This window comes from Chrysemys picta, chromosome 2 (assembly GCF_011386835.1).
Source record: "Chrysemys picta bellii isolate R12L10 chromosome 2, ASM1138683v2, whole genome shotgun sequence".
In the NCBI taxonomy this organism is placed as follows: Eukaryota; Metazoa; Chordata; order Testudines; family Emydidae; genus Chrysemys; species Chrysemys picta.
In genome coordinates this window covers 225,723,451-225,740,884 of record NC_088792.1, presented here as the reverse complement: position 1 = coordinate 225,740,884, position 17,434 = coordinate 225,723,451, and the positions used below count along the sequence as shown (strand labels likewise).

Here is a 17,434-nt window from a genome sequence, read left to right as displayed (position 1 = left end):
AGTGATTTTTAAAATTGTGGCTTCTATGTGACCACAAACAACTTTATGGTCACAACTTACACAAGCACATTTCTTCACACTATCCCTTGTGCATAGAAATGAAAAGATTAACACGAGGCCTATTGTGCATACAGATTGGGCCTTAGTGTGTTTTGACCGTACTTTCTCATTTGTGTAGATAAATGAAAAGGCACAAATAGATGCACAAGCCAGTGACTGCGCATGCAAAGTTGAAGTGCACACAAACAAAGGCCAGGTTGTGATTCCTTTGAACACCTGGCCCTTAGTATTCTAAAGGACTTTTTAAGCTAGTGTTCAGTTTGGCTAATTATATTCAGTCTCTCTCTACTTCCTCCTTACAGCTTCCGTTTTATCTTCACTTCTTGACCTGTGTAGTATTGCTGGAATGGCAGATACAGTTCAATGGTGGATGATATATGTTTTTTAGATAGATACACACTGTAGCTCTGTTTATTTTAGTGCCTGTTGATTTTAGCATGAGAGAGTTTGGCCTTGCTTGTTCATTACATTCATATTTGTGTTCCTACATGGCTACCGCAGGTAAGAACTGCCATTTCATTTTGCTACATACAGAAATTTAGAACTAGACATAGTGGTTGCAAACTGATTTTTGCTTTATTTGTGGGATAAATAAATAAAGCAAAAATCCACAAATAAAGCAAAAATCAATTTGCAACCAAAGTGTTTTGAACTTAAAGGTGCTATACATTACATACTCTAGATATTGGTATTGCCATTATTCAAGCTCAGATCGTTAGAAGATTTGGTATTAAATTCCCAAACCACAGTCATTAAGCAGGTAGAGTCGGTAAAGCTGCTAAGGAGCAATGCTTGAAAAATTCTGGCATGTCATGATTTCTTATAGAGACACGAGAGTTCAACCATTAGAATGTAGAAACCAGTGCTTCAATATTTATGACAGATAAAGCAGTTAATCAGACAGCAAGAGATGGGGAGGATGCTGCAGAAGAAAACATGAGCTTAGAATTCTTAGTAGGCAAAATGTGGCTGCTATTTTGTTTATACATGCAGACAGTTTTAATAAAACCCTTAAAGGCATCTTAGGAATGTTTTATGAAATTCATTTAATGGAAGTTCTCATAAATAATTTCCACATGTTATGTGGTTATCCGTACCTCCTTCATACCATCTGGACAGATGTGAAAATGCTGGGACTGAGCCAACCAGCTGGTGCAGCTGTGGAGGTGATGACAAGGTTAGTTTCTTGGGAAAGGTACCAGCCAGTTCACTTAATTAGCACTCTCAGCAGGTGGATTTAGTCACAATTATGCATCCATCTTAAAATAATTTTCTCACCCCTTCCTATGCCTTGAGACGTTGCAGTGATAACAACCAGGCAAAGAGGAATTACCAATTTTTAAAATATCTCCAAAGAACAGCTTAATTACATAGAGAAAACGTTACTCTGTCCTATTGCATAAGGAGGAAATAAACATTCCGTTGATAAAGTACATGAGAGCTATAATAATAGGACACTGTTTTCATAAATATCATCTCTCACTTATGTCATGTTTTCACACTTTCGGAAACCTAAATTGTTTAATTCTAGATTGCGGCTCTATCTTTTCTAAAATGTTTGAGTGGATTCAGTTCCTCATAGAACAGAAAGTCAAATAAATGCTTAGTTATTGCCAACAGGTACTCTGCAAGTTCCCCACATGGCTCCCACCAATGCACCTCAATCTGACCTACCTCCTTTTCCCAAAGGAAAAAAGCTCTCTAGGTTTTCTTTATTGTTCTTAAATACCAGCTGGGGACTAGTTTTAAACCACTATGTTGATTTCTCTTGTGATCTGCAGCAAAAATGAATCAAGGCCTCCAGAGGAAATAGGTCAGCAAGCACTTACCTGAAGCAGAATTTCGCTTCTCGGCTCTCTCTGAGCTGTGGCGCAACCGTAGTATTAGCTCCTCCACTCGCACCCAAAAATTCAGTGTGAGATCTTGATCCTGCATTCAATCCACTAGAACTGACTCCCTGCAACCATACAAAGCCTCAGTGAAGTCAAGAGGACTCTCCACAAGTACCCCATTAGATGCCTTTTTATGTATTTATTTTGAAATGTGGGTGAGTAATTAGTGAACCAAGACAAACAAAGAACCCAACTCCCCCAGCCACAAAACTATCCCAGGTAGAGAATGAAGGGAAAATAGAAAGACCTCGGTGTAGGGCTTAGCCTGTGCCCTTGCCCCCTTAAAGTGCCCTTTTCCCAAGATCAAGGCAAACAGAAGTTCTAAATTCCTTTGTCTCAGATTTAAACAAACTCACATTTGCTGTGAAGGATCCCTTCTGCAAGAAACTGGTACTTCTCACTGAAGCTTTCTGGCTCTCCGGTCACTCTTAATAGCCAGCCCCGATATCCTCCTCCTTTTATATGCAGCTGGCTGGTTTTCTGTGAAGCTAATGGGCTGCAGCTCCTTGTGTTTCCTGCTTCTTAACCATTATAGCCCATCACAGTGTCCAAGTCCAGAACCTTATCCTGGGTATCAAAGAGGGAGTATATCCTGTCACACTCACCTTAGATAATACTTAACCTTTTCATGGAACCCAGCTGAGAGTGCTCAGAGAGGCCACTCCTGCTCCAGATAGAAATGTTATTTTGATACAAAATCTGATTTTCAAGAGAACTTGTGAATGTGATCCACCCCTACCTTCACAGGGCAACATTTCACATAGGATAAATACATCTTGTGTCCATTATCAGCAGGAATTTTTAACATATTTACAGGGGAAAGAAAATCTTTTTTAAAAATGCAAAACGATAGATTTAAAATGTTTGAAATTTAAGAGAACACGAAAGTCATTTTTAAAACATAATAATAAATGGAGGCAACTCTAAAAGTTTTAAAGAAAATGGCATAATAGCATTTATTTTACAGGTTTTGCCAGCACTCTAGTTTTCTTAGAGCCCTGAGAACCTCCACTGATTTACGCATAATGATTCATAATGTCTTGAAATCTCTGTGTTTCGAATAGGACAGTTAACACTACTGAAATTTTTGTTCCTCAACCTAAACACAACTGCTTTGCCCTGAAATTGACCATGCAACAAATAGAGGGGCATGGGCTTCACGTCACTGGCTCATCTTTCTCCTTTTTCCTGAGGCCAATCCATGTATTCTTATCACCAAGAAGAGCAGCCTGTCCTTGATGTCACAGATAAAGTGTTATATTATTTGCCCAGAGCCTTTATCAAGAGTTCCTTATAGCTCTATTGACACTGAAAGTTCACATAGTTCAGCAGAGCACTAATATTGATTTGATTTTTATTTGTTTGGATTTCTAAGAAGAGACAATAAAATGATCTTTATTTTAAACTATAAGCAACCTAGATACACAAACTTCCATAGGAGCAGAGTTAGGCCACTGCTGAGTGTTCTGTAAATCCTTCCCTCAGTACATAATCAGACTTAACGGCAAAAGCACCATCACCTACAATACCTGATAGTAACTTATTAAGCAGTACAGCAAAGGAGAAATAAGGGAAGTACCTCACCCTCCCTCAATATCTTCTTTCCCCAAAGGTATCTATAAAAGATAAATCTTGCGAGGCCCTTTGAAGGTGAAAACATTTGCGCTATACTGGCCCGAAGTAGGGAAGTGGGTTCAATAGCCAAGAGACCGTCATGGGGCCCTGCTAACACCTCCATCTCTTTTATGGCAAAAGAGATCCGACTCAAGGCCCTTCTACCTCCACAACTTGTCTGCCATGGAGATGTATGTTCTCACTCTTAAAAACTAAACCCAGCTAATCAGCAATCCCCACTCACACACACACCTTGCTCAGTGTTACACACAGGGTTGGCCTTAGGGAAAATGGCACCCTGGGTGAACTTGTATTTTGGTACTCCTGACCACTACAGCCTTCCCTGGCCCCATCCTCCGATCACCCCTGGCTCCTGGTGTCTCCCCATCCATCGCCCCCAGGAACCACTGCCTCCACCCCCCCCACATTGACCTGAGCTCCCTTCCACAGCCTCACACCCCAGGCCAGCCCCGCTCCTTGCCTCTTGACCATGGTGTCCCCTGCCCACGGGTGCCCTGGGCATTCACCCACCCATAAGGCTGGCCCTGGTTACACACACAATTGTATTTATGCTTCAGTATGTTGAGTTATGGCTTTGGCTCTTGATTCAAGCATTTGGCACATTCTTTGCCGTACATTTTCTTACCCCATTTCAGTACTGGGTAGGTGTGTATAGAATGTTTAGAAAGAGTTTGGGGATTAATGCCATGCAAATCCTGCAGTTTGATTCACAGATGGAAGTGAAGCACCCCCTGCTGCTTTGCTTGGAGGTTTAAATTCAACTGGGTTTAACTCTCAAGCTTCAGTTGCACCTATTGCTATCACAGAGCCTCTTCCTACTTCTCCTTAGGAAATTTCAGGCAGGAGGGGAAGAGGAGATTACTGTGGGGTGGAGGGAAGTTTGCCAGCATCTCCAAAGTGTAAATATTTTCCATCTGTACTTGTCAGGCTTTTGCAAACATGAGCTGAGGTTCACAAATTCACTTAGCTTTGAACCCAACATTCAGTCTGAGTTGAGTCTCCAGGCAGGGCCGGCTCTAGGCACCAGCTAAGGAAGCAGGTGCCTGGGGCGGCAAATCTAAAAGGGCAGCACTCCATCCATTCTTGGGGCGGCACTCTGACTTTTTCCCCTTCTTCGGTGGCAACTTTTTCTTTTTTTCTTCTTCAGCTGCAGTTCAGTGGCAGCTTTTTCATTTTTTCTTCTTCGGTGGCACTGCTGTGCTGCTTTTTTTTTCCTTTGCTTTGCCGCTTGGGGTGGCAAAAAAGGTAGAGCCGGCCCTGTCTCCAGGTCGATGTGAATGTATCACGTGGCTCTATGTGTGAGGAAAGGCTCCGTGGGGGGAGCTGTTTCAAATGGAGTGAAGTCCTTCCTGGGGAAGCATTATAATTTGAGATGATCTCAAAGGAGACCAAATCCCCCAAACCCTGGTTGGAGTTGAACTTTGTGGCTTAGGCCTCTCTCAGTAAAGGGTCAAACCACAAAGTGAATCTGAACATACCAGACTTGAGGAAAATTTGATTTCTCTTCCAGATCTGAACTCTACAGCTCTGCGCCACCTCTAATTTGAACACGTACTTCAGACCTTATGACTAGACCTCAATATTTTTCTTCCTTAAAAACAAACAGCACATAGGCAAGTAGTCTCGGACTACTGAGCTCCATCCCTGTATATGTGCAATAGATTTATTAAGCTTAATATTGAATAGTAGTTTCCATGGCTAACAGCAAATTAAGTATAAAATATCATCCAAAGGCCTAACCCATTCAGAGTTTCCCTAGCTTCATTCTGGCATGATATGTTACAATTACAGGGGGATTATCTACTGTATAGAATGTCCCACAAGAAAGCATATGGTCTGTGGTGTGCTATCCTGGGATAGTGATTAAAAACTAGAGTCTAAAGGCCATAACCTCAGTCCCTACAATGTCCCTTCTGCAGCACTCCCTAAGGGAATTCACAGCTGGCATACGCTGGCTCTATGCCAGGCTGCCCCTCTCAACCGCATCCCTCCCTGCCACACACCAGAGGGTGTGATTTATGTGCCCAGAGCACTTTGTGCTCTGACAAACCTTGTCCACATGACGGCCTCTAAGGATATGTCTATATGGCAAAAAACAAATCCTTCGAGTCTCAAAGCCCAGGTCTACAGACTTGGGCTTGTGGGGCTTGCGCTACAGCACTAAAAATAGCCTTGCAGACATGTGGGCTGTGGCTGGAGCTTGGGCTCTGAAGCCTGGGGAAGAGGGTGGGTTTCAGAGCCCAAGCCCGAACATCTACATGCCTGGTTTTAATGTCGTAGTGCAAGCCAAGGTTTGTAGACACAGGCTCTGAGCCTCACTGCAACAGGCTGGTTTGTTTTATACTGTGTAGACATACCCTCTATGTTTACACTACATAGATTCATAGATTCATAGATTCTAGGACTGGAAGGGACCTCGAGAGGTCATCGAGTCCAGTCCCCTGCCCGAATGCCAGGACCAAATACTGTCTAGACCATCCCTGATAGACATTTATCTAACCTACTCTTAAATATCTCCAGAGATGGAGATTCCACAACCTCCCTAGGCAATTTATTCCAGTGTTTAACCACCCTGACAGTTAGGAACTTTTTCCTAATGTCCAACCTAGACCTCCCTTGCTGCAGTTTAAACCCATTGCTTCTGGTTCTATCCTTAGAGGCTAAGGTGAACAAGTTTTCTCCCTCCTCCTTATGACACCCTTTTAAATACCTGAAAACTGCTATCATGTCCCCTCTCAGTCTTCTCTTTTCCAAACTAAACAAACCCAATTCTTTCAGCCTTCCTTCATAGGTCATGTTCTCAAGACCTTTAATCATTCTTGTTGCTCTTCTCTGGACCCTTTCCAATTTCTCCACATCTTTTTTAAAATGCGGTGCCCAGAACTGGACACAATACTCCAGCTGAGGCCTAACCAGAGCAGAGTAGAGCGGAAGAATGACTTCTCGTGTCTTGCTCACAACACACCTGTTAATACATCCCAGAATCATGTTTGCTTTTTTTGCAACAGCATCACACTGTTGACTCATATTTAGCTTGTGGTCCACTATAACCCCTAGATCCCTTTCTGCCGTACTCCTTCCTAGACAGTCTCTTCCCATTCTGTATGTGTGAAACTGATTTTTCCTTCCTAGGTGGAGCACTTTGCATTTGTCTTTGTTAAACTTCATCCTGTTTACCTCAGCCCATTTCTCCAATTTGTCCAGATCATTTTGAATTATAACCCTGTCCTCCAAAGCAGTTGCAATCCCACCCAGTTTGGTATCATCCGCAAACTTAATAAGCGTACTTTCTATGCCAATATCTAAGTCGTTGATGAAGATATTGAACAGCGCCGGTCCCAAAACAGACCCCTGCGGAACCCCACTCGTTATGCCTTTCCAGCAGGATTGGGAACCATTAATAACAACTCTCTGAGTACGGTTATCCAGCCAGTTATGCACCCACCTTCTAGTAGCCCCATCTAAATTGTATTTGCCTAGTTTATCGATAAGAATGTCATGCGAGACTGTATCAAATGCCTTACTAAAGTCTAGGTATACCACATCCACAGCTTCACCCTTATCCACAAGGCTCGTTATCCTATCAAAGAAAGCTATCAGATTGGTTTGACACGATTTGTTCTTCACAAATCCATGCTGGCTGTTCCCTATCACCTTACCACCTTCCAAGTGTTTGCAGATGATTTCCTTAATTACTTGCTCCATTATCTTCCCTGGCACAGAAGTTAAACTAACTGGTCTGTAGTTTCCTGGGTTGTTTTTATTTCCCTTTTTATAGATGGGCACTATATTTGCCCTTTTCCAGTCTTCTGGAATCTCTCCCGTCTCCCATGATTTTCCAAAGATAATAGCTAGAGGCTCAGATACCTCCTCTATTAGCTCCTTGAGTATTCTAGGATGCATTTCATCAGGCCCTGATGACTTGCATGCATCTAACTTTTCTAAGTGATTTTTAACTTGTTCTTTTTTTATTTTATCTGCTAAACCTACCCCCTTCCCATTAGCATTCACTATGTTAGGCATTCCTTCAGACTTCTCGGTGAAGACCGAAACAAAGAAGTCATTAAGCATCTCTGCCATTTCCAAGTTTCCTGTTACTGTTTCTCCCTCTTCACTAAGCAGTGGGCCTACCCTGTCTTTGGTCTTCCTCTTGCTTCTAATGTATTGATAAAAAGTCTTCTTGTTTCCCTTTATTCCCGTAGCTAGTTTGAGCTCATTTTGTGCCTTTGCCTTTCTAATCTTGCCCCTGCATTCCTGTGTTGTTTGCCTATATTCATCCTTTGTAATCTGTCCTAGTTTCCATTTTTATATGACTCCTTTTTATTTTTTAGATCATGCAAGATCTCGTGGTTAAGCCAAGGTGGTCTTTTGCTACATTTTCTATCTTTCCTAACCAGCGGAATAGCTTGCTTTTGGGCCCTTAATAGTGTCCCTTTGAAAAACTGCCAACTCTCCTCAGTTGTTTTTCCCCTCAGTCTTGATTCCCATGGGACCTTACCTATCAGCTCTCTGAGCTTACCAAAATCTGCCTTCCTGAAATCCATTGTCTCTATTTTGCTGTTCTCCCTTCTACCCTTCCTTAGAATTGCAAACTCTATGATTTCATGATCACTTTCACCCAGGCTGCCTTCTACTTTCAAATTCTCAACGAGTTCCTCCCTATTTGTTAAAATCAAGTCTAGAACAGCTTCCCCCCAGTAGCTTTTTCAACCTTCTGAAATAAAAAGTTGTCTCCAATGCAGTCCAAGAATTTGTTGGATAGTCTGTGCCTCGCTGTGTTATTTTCCCAACATATATCCGGATAGTTGAAGTCCCCCATCACCACCAAATCTTGGGCTTTGGATGATTTTGTTAGTTGCTTAAAAAAAGCCTCATCCACCTCTTCCACCTGGTTAGGTGGCCTGTAGTAGACTCCTAGCATGACATCTCCCTTGTTTTTTTACCCCTTTTAGCCTAACCCAGAGACTCTCAACACTTCCGTCTCCTATGTCCATCTCTACCTCAGTCCAAGTGTGTACATTTTTAATATATAAGGCAACACCTCCTCCTTTTTTCCCCCGTCTATCCTTCCTGAGCAAGCTGTACCCATCCACACCCACATTCCAATCATGTGTATTATCCCACCAAGTTTCAGTGATGCCAACAATGCCATAGTTGTATTTATTTATTAGCACTTCCAGTTCTTCCTGCTTATTCCCCATACTTCTCGCATTTGTATATAGGCATCTAAGATACTGGTTTGATCTTTCCTCCCAGTTTTGTCCTGACCCTCCTTTCTCTCTGACAATATAGCCCACACTCCCTCTCGTTTCCGACCCATCTCCCCGGTCTCCATGTTCCCCACTTACCTGTGGGCTTTGCTCACCTGTCCCCGTCGAACCTAGTTTAAAGCCCTCCTCACTAGGTTAGCCAGTCTGTGTCCAAATAGGGTCTTTCCTCTCCTCGAAAGGTGAACGCCATCTCTGCCTAGCAGTCCTTCCTCGAATAGCATCCCGTGGTCTAGGAAGCCAAAGCCCTCCTGGCGACACCATCTTCGCAGCCAGGCATTCACCTCCATGATGCATCTGTCTCTGCCCGGGACCCTACCTTTGACAGGAAGAATCGAAGAGAATACCACCTGCGCTCCAAACTCCTTCACCCGTACTCCCAGAGCCCTGTAGTCACTCTTGATCCGCTCAGTGTCACACCGCGCAGTATCATTTGTGCCCACATGGATGAGTAGCATGGGGTAGTAGTCAGAGGGCTGGATAATCCTCGACAATGCCTCCGTAACGTCTCGGATACGGGCTCCCGGCAGGCAGCATACCTCCCGAGATGAAATGTCAGGGCGACAGAGGGGCGCCTCCGTCCCCCTCAGCAGAGAGTCTCCGACCACCACTACCCTACGTTTCCTATTCGCAGTGGTGGCAGCAGACCTCCCAGCCTTAGGGGTACGAGGCTTCTCCTCCTTTACTGTAGGGAGTGATTCCTTCTTTCCTGTATCAAGAAGAGCATAACGGTTACCTATTACCACGGCAGGAGGGTTCGGAGCAGGGGTGGAGCACTGCCTGCTGCCAGAAGTAACCAGCTGCCAGTGTCCACCCTGAGCCATCTCCTCCTCCACCAGTGGTGTATCAGCAGTCCTGTGTACTGGGACAGCTACCTCAGCTATCTCCACATGGACACTGTCGAGGAATTGCTCGTGGATTCGGATGCTCCTCAACCTAGCCACCTCCTCCTGTAGCTCTCCCACCTGCTGCCTGAGAGATTCCACCAGCAGGCACCTCTCACATTGGATGGTCCCCCCAGCCTGGATATCAGTAAGTAGAAATTGCAAGTTACAGTCTCTGCAAAACCACACCAGTATCTGGGTAGAAGCATCCATGCTCAGGCGCTCTGTCTGGCTACAGGCACAGGTGGAGGAGACAGAAGCAGTGCTGGCACAGGTGTTGCGGGTCTTCCTAACCATCGTAAGCCTCCCTCTGTCAAACTCCCGTCTGCAGCCCCCTGTCCACTGAAAGGGTTGTTTAAGCAAGAAGTTTTGAATGTAGTTGGTTATAGGTTCAAAGGGGAATAAAGAGAAAACAGATAGAACCGGCAAGGGACCCTCGCCCCCTTCCTGCTCCCTTCCAAACTCCCTTACGAAACTCCCTGTTAGCAGCCCCTGTTCGCAAAACATATGTAGACCAGGCTTGGACTCAGGTTTGAGCCCATGCCCCCTTTCCATCCACACATAAATCAGACTGACACAGGTCAGCAAGCACTCAGGATCCAGGTCCCAGACCCTCTGGGTACATCTACACTGCAATAAAAAACCCACAGTACCAAGTCTCAGAGCCTGGGTCAATTGACTCAGGCTTGCAGGGCTAAAAATTACAGTGTAGCTATTCAGGCTTGGGCTGGAGCCCAGGCTTTGAGACCTACCTCATTCCTGGGGTTTCAGAGCACAGGCTCTAGCCTGAGCCTGAATATCTACACTGAAGTTTTTAGCCCTGCAGCCAGTCAGCTGACCTGGGCCAGTCATGGCTGCGCTGTGGGTCTTGTATTGCAGTGTAGATATACCCTGTTGTGGGAGAGGGGGTCAGAGCTTGAGTCCCACTGAGACTCAGGTCCAAGCCCTGTCATTTTTCATTGTGGAAGCAGCTCAAGCTGCAGACCCCAGTCAGAAGGTCTGCAAAGTGCAGTATGGGTGTGTTAGCACAGCAGTGAGACTCAGGTCCAGAAGTTGTAAGCCCAGGCTTGCAATGCTGTGGCATATGCTGTATGAGCATCCACACAAGCCCGGGTCCCACAGATACGGGTTTACAGTGCAGTGTAGACATACAGTAAGGGAGGCCTAAGTACTCAATCCTGCCTCTTGAAGTCCCTTCCAGCCCTACATTTCTACAATTCTATGATTACCAGTCAACATAAATTAGAGGGGCCCTGAGACTGGTTTAACACACCGGGGGCTGTGTTGGCTCCTGGCTGCCCCCAGAATTGGCGGGAGCAGTGCAGCATGGAGACATCTGAGGAGACTTGCCGCACCCAAAGTGATAGAATAAATTTTCATCGGGTCTGGCCCTCAAGAATTACAAACCGGACCTTTTTGGCATTCAAAGTTACCTACTCAAGCATAGTGTGTGCATGGGGATGAACACTGGAGTTGATTAAAGCATATTTGAAGTTCTGTGGCTGGCAGTAAATAGCCTTGCTTTTTCAGTTCAAAGATTAAGGGAAAAGCCACCATTTAGCATGCGGCAGAACTCAAAGTAGGTAAATTGGATGGGATGCTCTGTCACTTCACTTTATCCCTTCATTCAGTTGTGCTTTCATTTTAAGTGAAGAGATTATTTCTGTAGTCTGGTCTACTTCTGTGCTCCTATTGAACAATACGCAGGCTGTAAAGAAAATCAGGCCTTGATATGAAAATGTCACTAAAATCACAGCTGATGAATACATTAATTCAAACACATTTTAAAGATCTTTTCAAAGCAAAAATTAATCTTTTGGAAAGTTAAACACGGCTTAACAATCAGCACATAACCACTATCTGTACCACATGAATGTGTGAGATAAACACAAGTGGTCTAAAGCTGAACAATTCTATTTGTGTAAAAATAAAGGAAGCATATTTTCAGTTTTGATCCCATGTAACACCTGGAAGCTATGCTTCTGCACTTTGGAGGGTATCTTTATTTTAAAGTAAGTTCAAGTGAAATAGACAAGACAGTTTAGCTCCTGATATTTATTGTAACTTTTTTTTTCTTTTATATTAGAGTCTGATCCAACTCCCTTTCAAGACAGTGGAAGCTTTTCCATAGACATCAATATGAGTTGGATTAGATCTTTATTGCAAATGTCAAACTCTGTTTTCATTTAAACTGGTGGTTATTTATGCAGGTTGAAAGTTTTTAACTAGATTGGACACAAATCTGAAAGCCCAGATCTGGACAGAAATTTCCTCAGCGTTTGGGAATTTTAACATCCAGGATATTTGTTTGGGTCTCTCTCTAGTTTAAACTTGTAGGGCTTTTAAAATTATGTATATGATATCATATAATATATAATGCTGTATACCAGGACCTTTCTATACATGCAGTCAATGATAGTTTTTAAAAATCTAAGCAGGAATATCTTGCTTACTGAACATACTTCGTGTAAATGTGGAAATTGTTTGTGCTTTCACTCTATTAATGACTTTTCATCAGTTTTAAGCACAAATTTTTCCTTGGGGAGCATCTACTCAGAATACAAGTCCTCAAGTTTCTAATTTGCAGATCAATCACTATAAACTGATCCTGCACATGTTTGTGGCTAATACATAGAATCATAGAATCATAGAATATCAGGGTTGGAAGGGACCTCAGGAGGTCATCTAGTCCAACACCCTGCTCAAAGCAGGACCAATTCACAACTAAATCATCCCAGCCAGGGCTTCGTCAAGCCTGACCTTAAAAAACTCTAAGGAAGGCGATTCTACCACCTCCCTAGGTAACCCATTTCAGTGCTTCACCACCCTCCTAGTGAAAAAGTTTTTCCTAATATCCAACCTGAACCGCCCCCACTGCAACTTGAGACCATTACTCCTTGTTCTGTCATCAGGTACCACTGAGAACAGTTTAGATCCATCCTCTTTGGAACCCCCTTTCAGGTAGTTGAAAGCAGCTATCAAATCCCCCCTCATTCTTCTCTTCTGCAGACTAAACAATCCCAGTTCCCTCAGCCTCTCCTCATAAGTCCTGTGGTCCAGCCCCCTAATCATTTTGGTTGCCCTCCGCTGGACTCTTGATATACAAATTCTTTAACAGGTTGCAGAGTGGTAGCCATGTTGGTCTGTATTGGCAAAAACGACGAGGAGTCCTTGTGGCATCAGATTCGGCCTGAATAAAGACTGGGAGTTGTTGGATCATTACAAAACCTAAACCTAATTTCCCAATACTAATTTCCCCCTACTGTTACTTACACCTTCTTGTGAACTGTCTGTAATGGGCCACTCTCATTACCACTTCAAAAATTATTTTTCCTCCCTTGGTATCCTGCTGTTAATTGAATTGTGTCGTTAGACTGACCTCACACTTGGAAAGGCAACTCACATCTGTTCATGTATTTATACCTGCTCCTGTATTTTTCACTGCATGCATCTGATGAAGTGGGTTTTAGCCCACGAAAGCTTATGCCCAAATACATTTGTTAGTCTCTAAGGTGCCACAAAGACTCCTCGTTGTTTTAACAGGTTGCTGTTTTTTCAAGCCCTGTGTAAAGCACCTGCTATTGAGACCTGGTCTACACTCAGTGCGGGGGGGGCGCGGGGGCGCGAAATTGATCTAAGTTACGGAACTTCAGCTACGTGAATAACATAGCTGAAGTAGACGTACTTAGATCTACTTACCGTGGTGTCTTCACTGCAGTAAGTCAATGGCTGATACTCTCCCGTCGACTCTGCCTGTGCCTCTCACCCTGGTGGAGTACCGGAGTCGACAGGAGAGCACTTGGCGATTGATTTATCGTGCCTAGACTAGATGCGATAAATCGACCCCTGGTGGATCGATCGCTGCCAGTCGATCCAGCAGGTAACGTAGACAAGCCCTCAGGAAGAAAGGTCTACAGACATATTTTAAAAGTAGCCAAAAGAACAAAGGGCCTCATTCTCCTTTCATTTTTATTGGTGTAAATGAGGATCTAACTCTGACTTCAACAATGTTACATCTGACTTACTCTGGTGAAACTGAGAGGAGAACTAAGCTCAATATTTTAAGGTTCAGGCTTAGGCCATGTCTACATTACAAACTTTGGTCAACTCTTGTTAGGTTGGCATAAGCTGACGCAGTTGTTATATTGCTTGCATGCGTGCATGCTTGTTTCCTTGTGTTGGCACTGGGCATGCTCGCCAGGAGTGTTTGTGTCAATACACAGTGCGGGGCACTATGGGTAGGTATCCCAGTGTGCAACTCACCACTGTCCAGCACACTGTCTTTTGGGAAGTTCTGGCAATGCTTGGTGGGGCAGAAACAAGTTGCACAGGGCTGACTGGGAATAAGGGGTCAACTTCCCAATGTGCAACTGTCTCTTCCTTGTCTGGTTCAGAGTAGCAGCCGTGTTAGTCTGTATCCGCAAAAAGAACAGGAGTACTTGTGGCACCTTAGAGACTAACAAATTTATTAGAGCATAAGCTTTTGTGGACTACAGCCCACTTCTTCGGATGCATATAGAGTGGAACATATATTGAGGAGATATATATACACACATACAGAGAGCATGAACAGGTGGGAGTTGTCTTACCAACTCTGAGAGGCCAATTAAGTAAGAGAAAAAAACTTTTGAAGTGATAATCAAGATAGCCCAGTACAGACAGTTTGATAAAAAGTGTGAGAATACTTACAAGGGGAGATAGATTCAATGTTTGTAATGGCTCAGCCATTCCCAGTCCTTGTTCAATCCTGAGTTGATTGTATCTAGTTTGCATATCAATTCCAGCTCAGCAGTCTCTCGTTGGAGTCTGTTTTTGAAGTTTTTCTGTTGTAAGATAGCCACCCGCAGGTCTGTCATTGAATGGCCAGACAGGTTAAAGTGTTCTCCCACTGGTTTTTGAGTATTATGATTCCTGATGTCAGATTTGTGTCCATTAATTGTTTTGCGTAGAGACTGTCCGGTTTGGCCAATGTACATGGCAGTGGGGCATTGCTGGCACATGATGGCATATATCAGATTGGTAGATGTGCAGGTGAACGAGCCTCTGATGGTATGGCTGATGTTATTAGGTCCTATGATGATGTCACTTTAATAGATATGTGGTTGGCACATGATGGCATATATCAGATTGGTAGATGTGCAGGTGAACGAGCCTCTGATGGTATGGCTGATGTTATTAGGTCCTATGATGATGTCACTTTAATAGATATGTGGTTGGCACATGATGGCATATATCAGATTGGTAGATGTGCAGGTGAACGAGCCTCTGATGGTATGGCTGATGTTATTAGGTCCTATGATGATGTCACTTTAATAGATATGTGGTTGGCACATGATGGCATATATCAGATTGGTAGATGTGCAGGTGAACGAGCCTCTGATGGTATGGCTGATGTTATTAGGTCCTATGATGATGTCACTTTAATAGATATGTGGTCAGAGTTGGCATCGGGCTTTGTTACAAGGATAGGTTCCTGGGTCAGTGTTTTTGTTCAGTGACGTGTGGTCAGTGATGGTTCAGTGAACGTTTTGCATGCCAATAACACATTTTAACGTTTTTAGAAGGTCTCTTTCTATAAGTCTATAATATATAACTAAACTATTGTTGTATGTAAAGTAAAAAGGTTTTTAAAATGTTTAAGAAGCTTCATTTAAAATTAAATTAAAATGCAGAGCCCCCCCAGACCAGTGGCCAGGACCCGGGCAGTGTGAGTGCCACTGAAAATCAGCTCGTGTGCCGCCTTCGGCACACGTGCCATAGGTTGCCTACCCCTGGTCTACCCTCTACAGGGAAGATACTGCATCACTGTAACGAGGCACTTACATCAGAGAGAGACAAATTTAAGTGTAAACACATGCACAACTAGGTTGACTCAAGGCAGCTTATGTCAACCTGACTTTGTAGTCTAGACCAGGCCTTAAAATGGGAAGATAACTATGATGGGAACCCTTAAGTTTCACAAAGCACATCTGGCTGCTTGTTCAAAGTTAGGCACTTGCTGAGGTATGTTTAACAGTGTGGAGAAAAATTGATGACTTTTTAAAAAACAATTTAAAATATTTGATTTTTTAAAATTTAAATTAAATAGTTTTGTTTGTTTTAAAATAAACCTATTTAAAAATAAATTTTAAATTGACAACTTATGTTAAGGCCTAATCTTATAATCAGTTAATAGCATTTAAATTAAATAAAAATAATAATATTAAGAGCACATGTTTGCCAAATTTTAAAGAAAGTGAAATCACTGAACTGGTGGAAGTCACTGGCTAAGCACCCAGAACCAGAGTGTATTGAACTAATAAACAAGCTTTTGACATCAGTAGCCTCTTATGTAAGTGCAGAGAGAAACAATCAATCAGTTCAATTCACTAACTACAGATAATCCTTCCTTTGTTTAGTAAATCATTTAGTTGTAAATCCAAATCATGTTTTGAAAACCATTTTTTTATGTTTCTAGCACTTTTAAGGTAGTTTTATTTCATACAAATAAAAACTATTCATTTTGTTCATTTTTAATTGAATTTGATTTTCCATCCAAATATAGCTTGACACAAATCACAAGTAAAAAAAAAATAATAATAAATAAATATATTATTTTCTACAATAATTAAAAAAAATGTAAAAATTAAGAATTTGGATAAAAGTAAGATATATAATTGCTTATATGAATATGTATTAATATAGGGCATTCTCTTGGTTGCCAAATTTAGTGCAAAGCCTGTATTTAGTTGCAAAACATGTTTTAATAATTACCAACCAATGAGAATCAACCTTTCTTTAGGAAAATAACTAAAAAAGTATAAACATTTGCATGCACAAATCAGATATTTGTGCACCTATGTCCATTTAGACACCTACCACTAACTAGCCATGTGTGCACACATGCTTTGTGCTCTCGCATCAGATATCTGCATTCATAAATTAGATGCACATGTATGTCTGTGCCCACTTGCATGTGCTAACAGTAACTTTGAAAGTCTGGCTATTAATTTGGAGAATGAAGAATGCACCATTGTTTGTAGAATGGCAAAGAAAAGCCAGAGACCCAGCACAGTTGTCCTTAGCAAACTCTTTTTTGCAATTGCAGCTGAAACAACAGTAACACTTTGAAAACAGGCATTAATCAAAATAGCAGATTTTTCTTTAGTGAACGGTAATTAACAGTTCTGCCAGTTTCCAGTCTATGCTGGAGAGCAGACTAGATGATAGGCTGGTAGAAAAAATTTTGTGACAGACACATGAATGTACACACATCCATCCACACATCCGGAACAGATTATAAATTAGCATTCCCAGAGAGGCTTTGGTAAATAAAGGGTTCTTTCAGCAAGGGAAACTCTCTTTACAAAAATACTTGGGCAAAATCCTGGGAGCGTGGAAGTCAATGGGAGCATTGCCATTGACTTCCATGAGGCCAGGCTTTCATTGTCAATTCTGATAATATCCACGACCCCACTGCCTCTCTCCAAGTCTCGTTTTCAGGAGTTTTTTATGTATTGTGACAGACCCAGACCAGTGGGGTACAGGAGTCTGGTAGAGGGCAAATATACTGGTCACTGGATGAGTAGTTTTCTGTTCCCTGAGTGACCAGAGCAGGGGCTGCACTAGAGTAATCAGGAACCTGCTAGAACCAGTTAAGACAGGCAGGCTAATTAGGACACCTGGAGTCAATTAAGAAGAAGCTGCTAGAATCAAT

The 17,434-nt window shown here is 42.7% G+C and overlaps 1 long non-coding RNA gene across 1 annotated transcript; it reads right to left on the bottom strand.

Annotated features, from left to right (window-relative positions):
* Window positions 1-1,048: 1,048 nt before the first annotated feature.
* LOC112059911 (uncharacterized) lies at window positions 1,049-2,717 on the bottom strand. The gene is made up of 3 exons (XR_002889180.3): window positions 2,309-2,717; window positions 1,890-2,017; window positions 1,049-1,218 (listed from the first exon to the last, which is right to left on the bottom strand). It is a non-coding gene; the product is annotated as an uncharacterized LOC112059911 (long non-coding RNA).
* Between the last annotated feature and the right edge of the window lie 14,717 nt (window positions 2,718-17,434).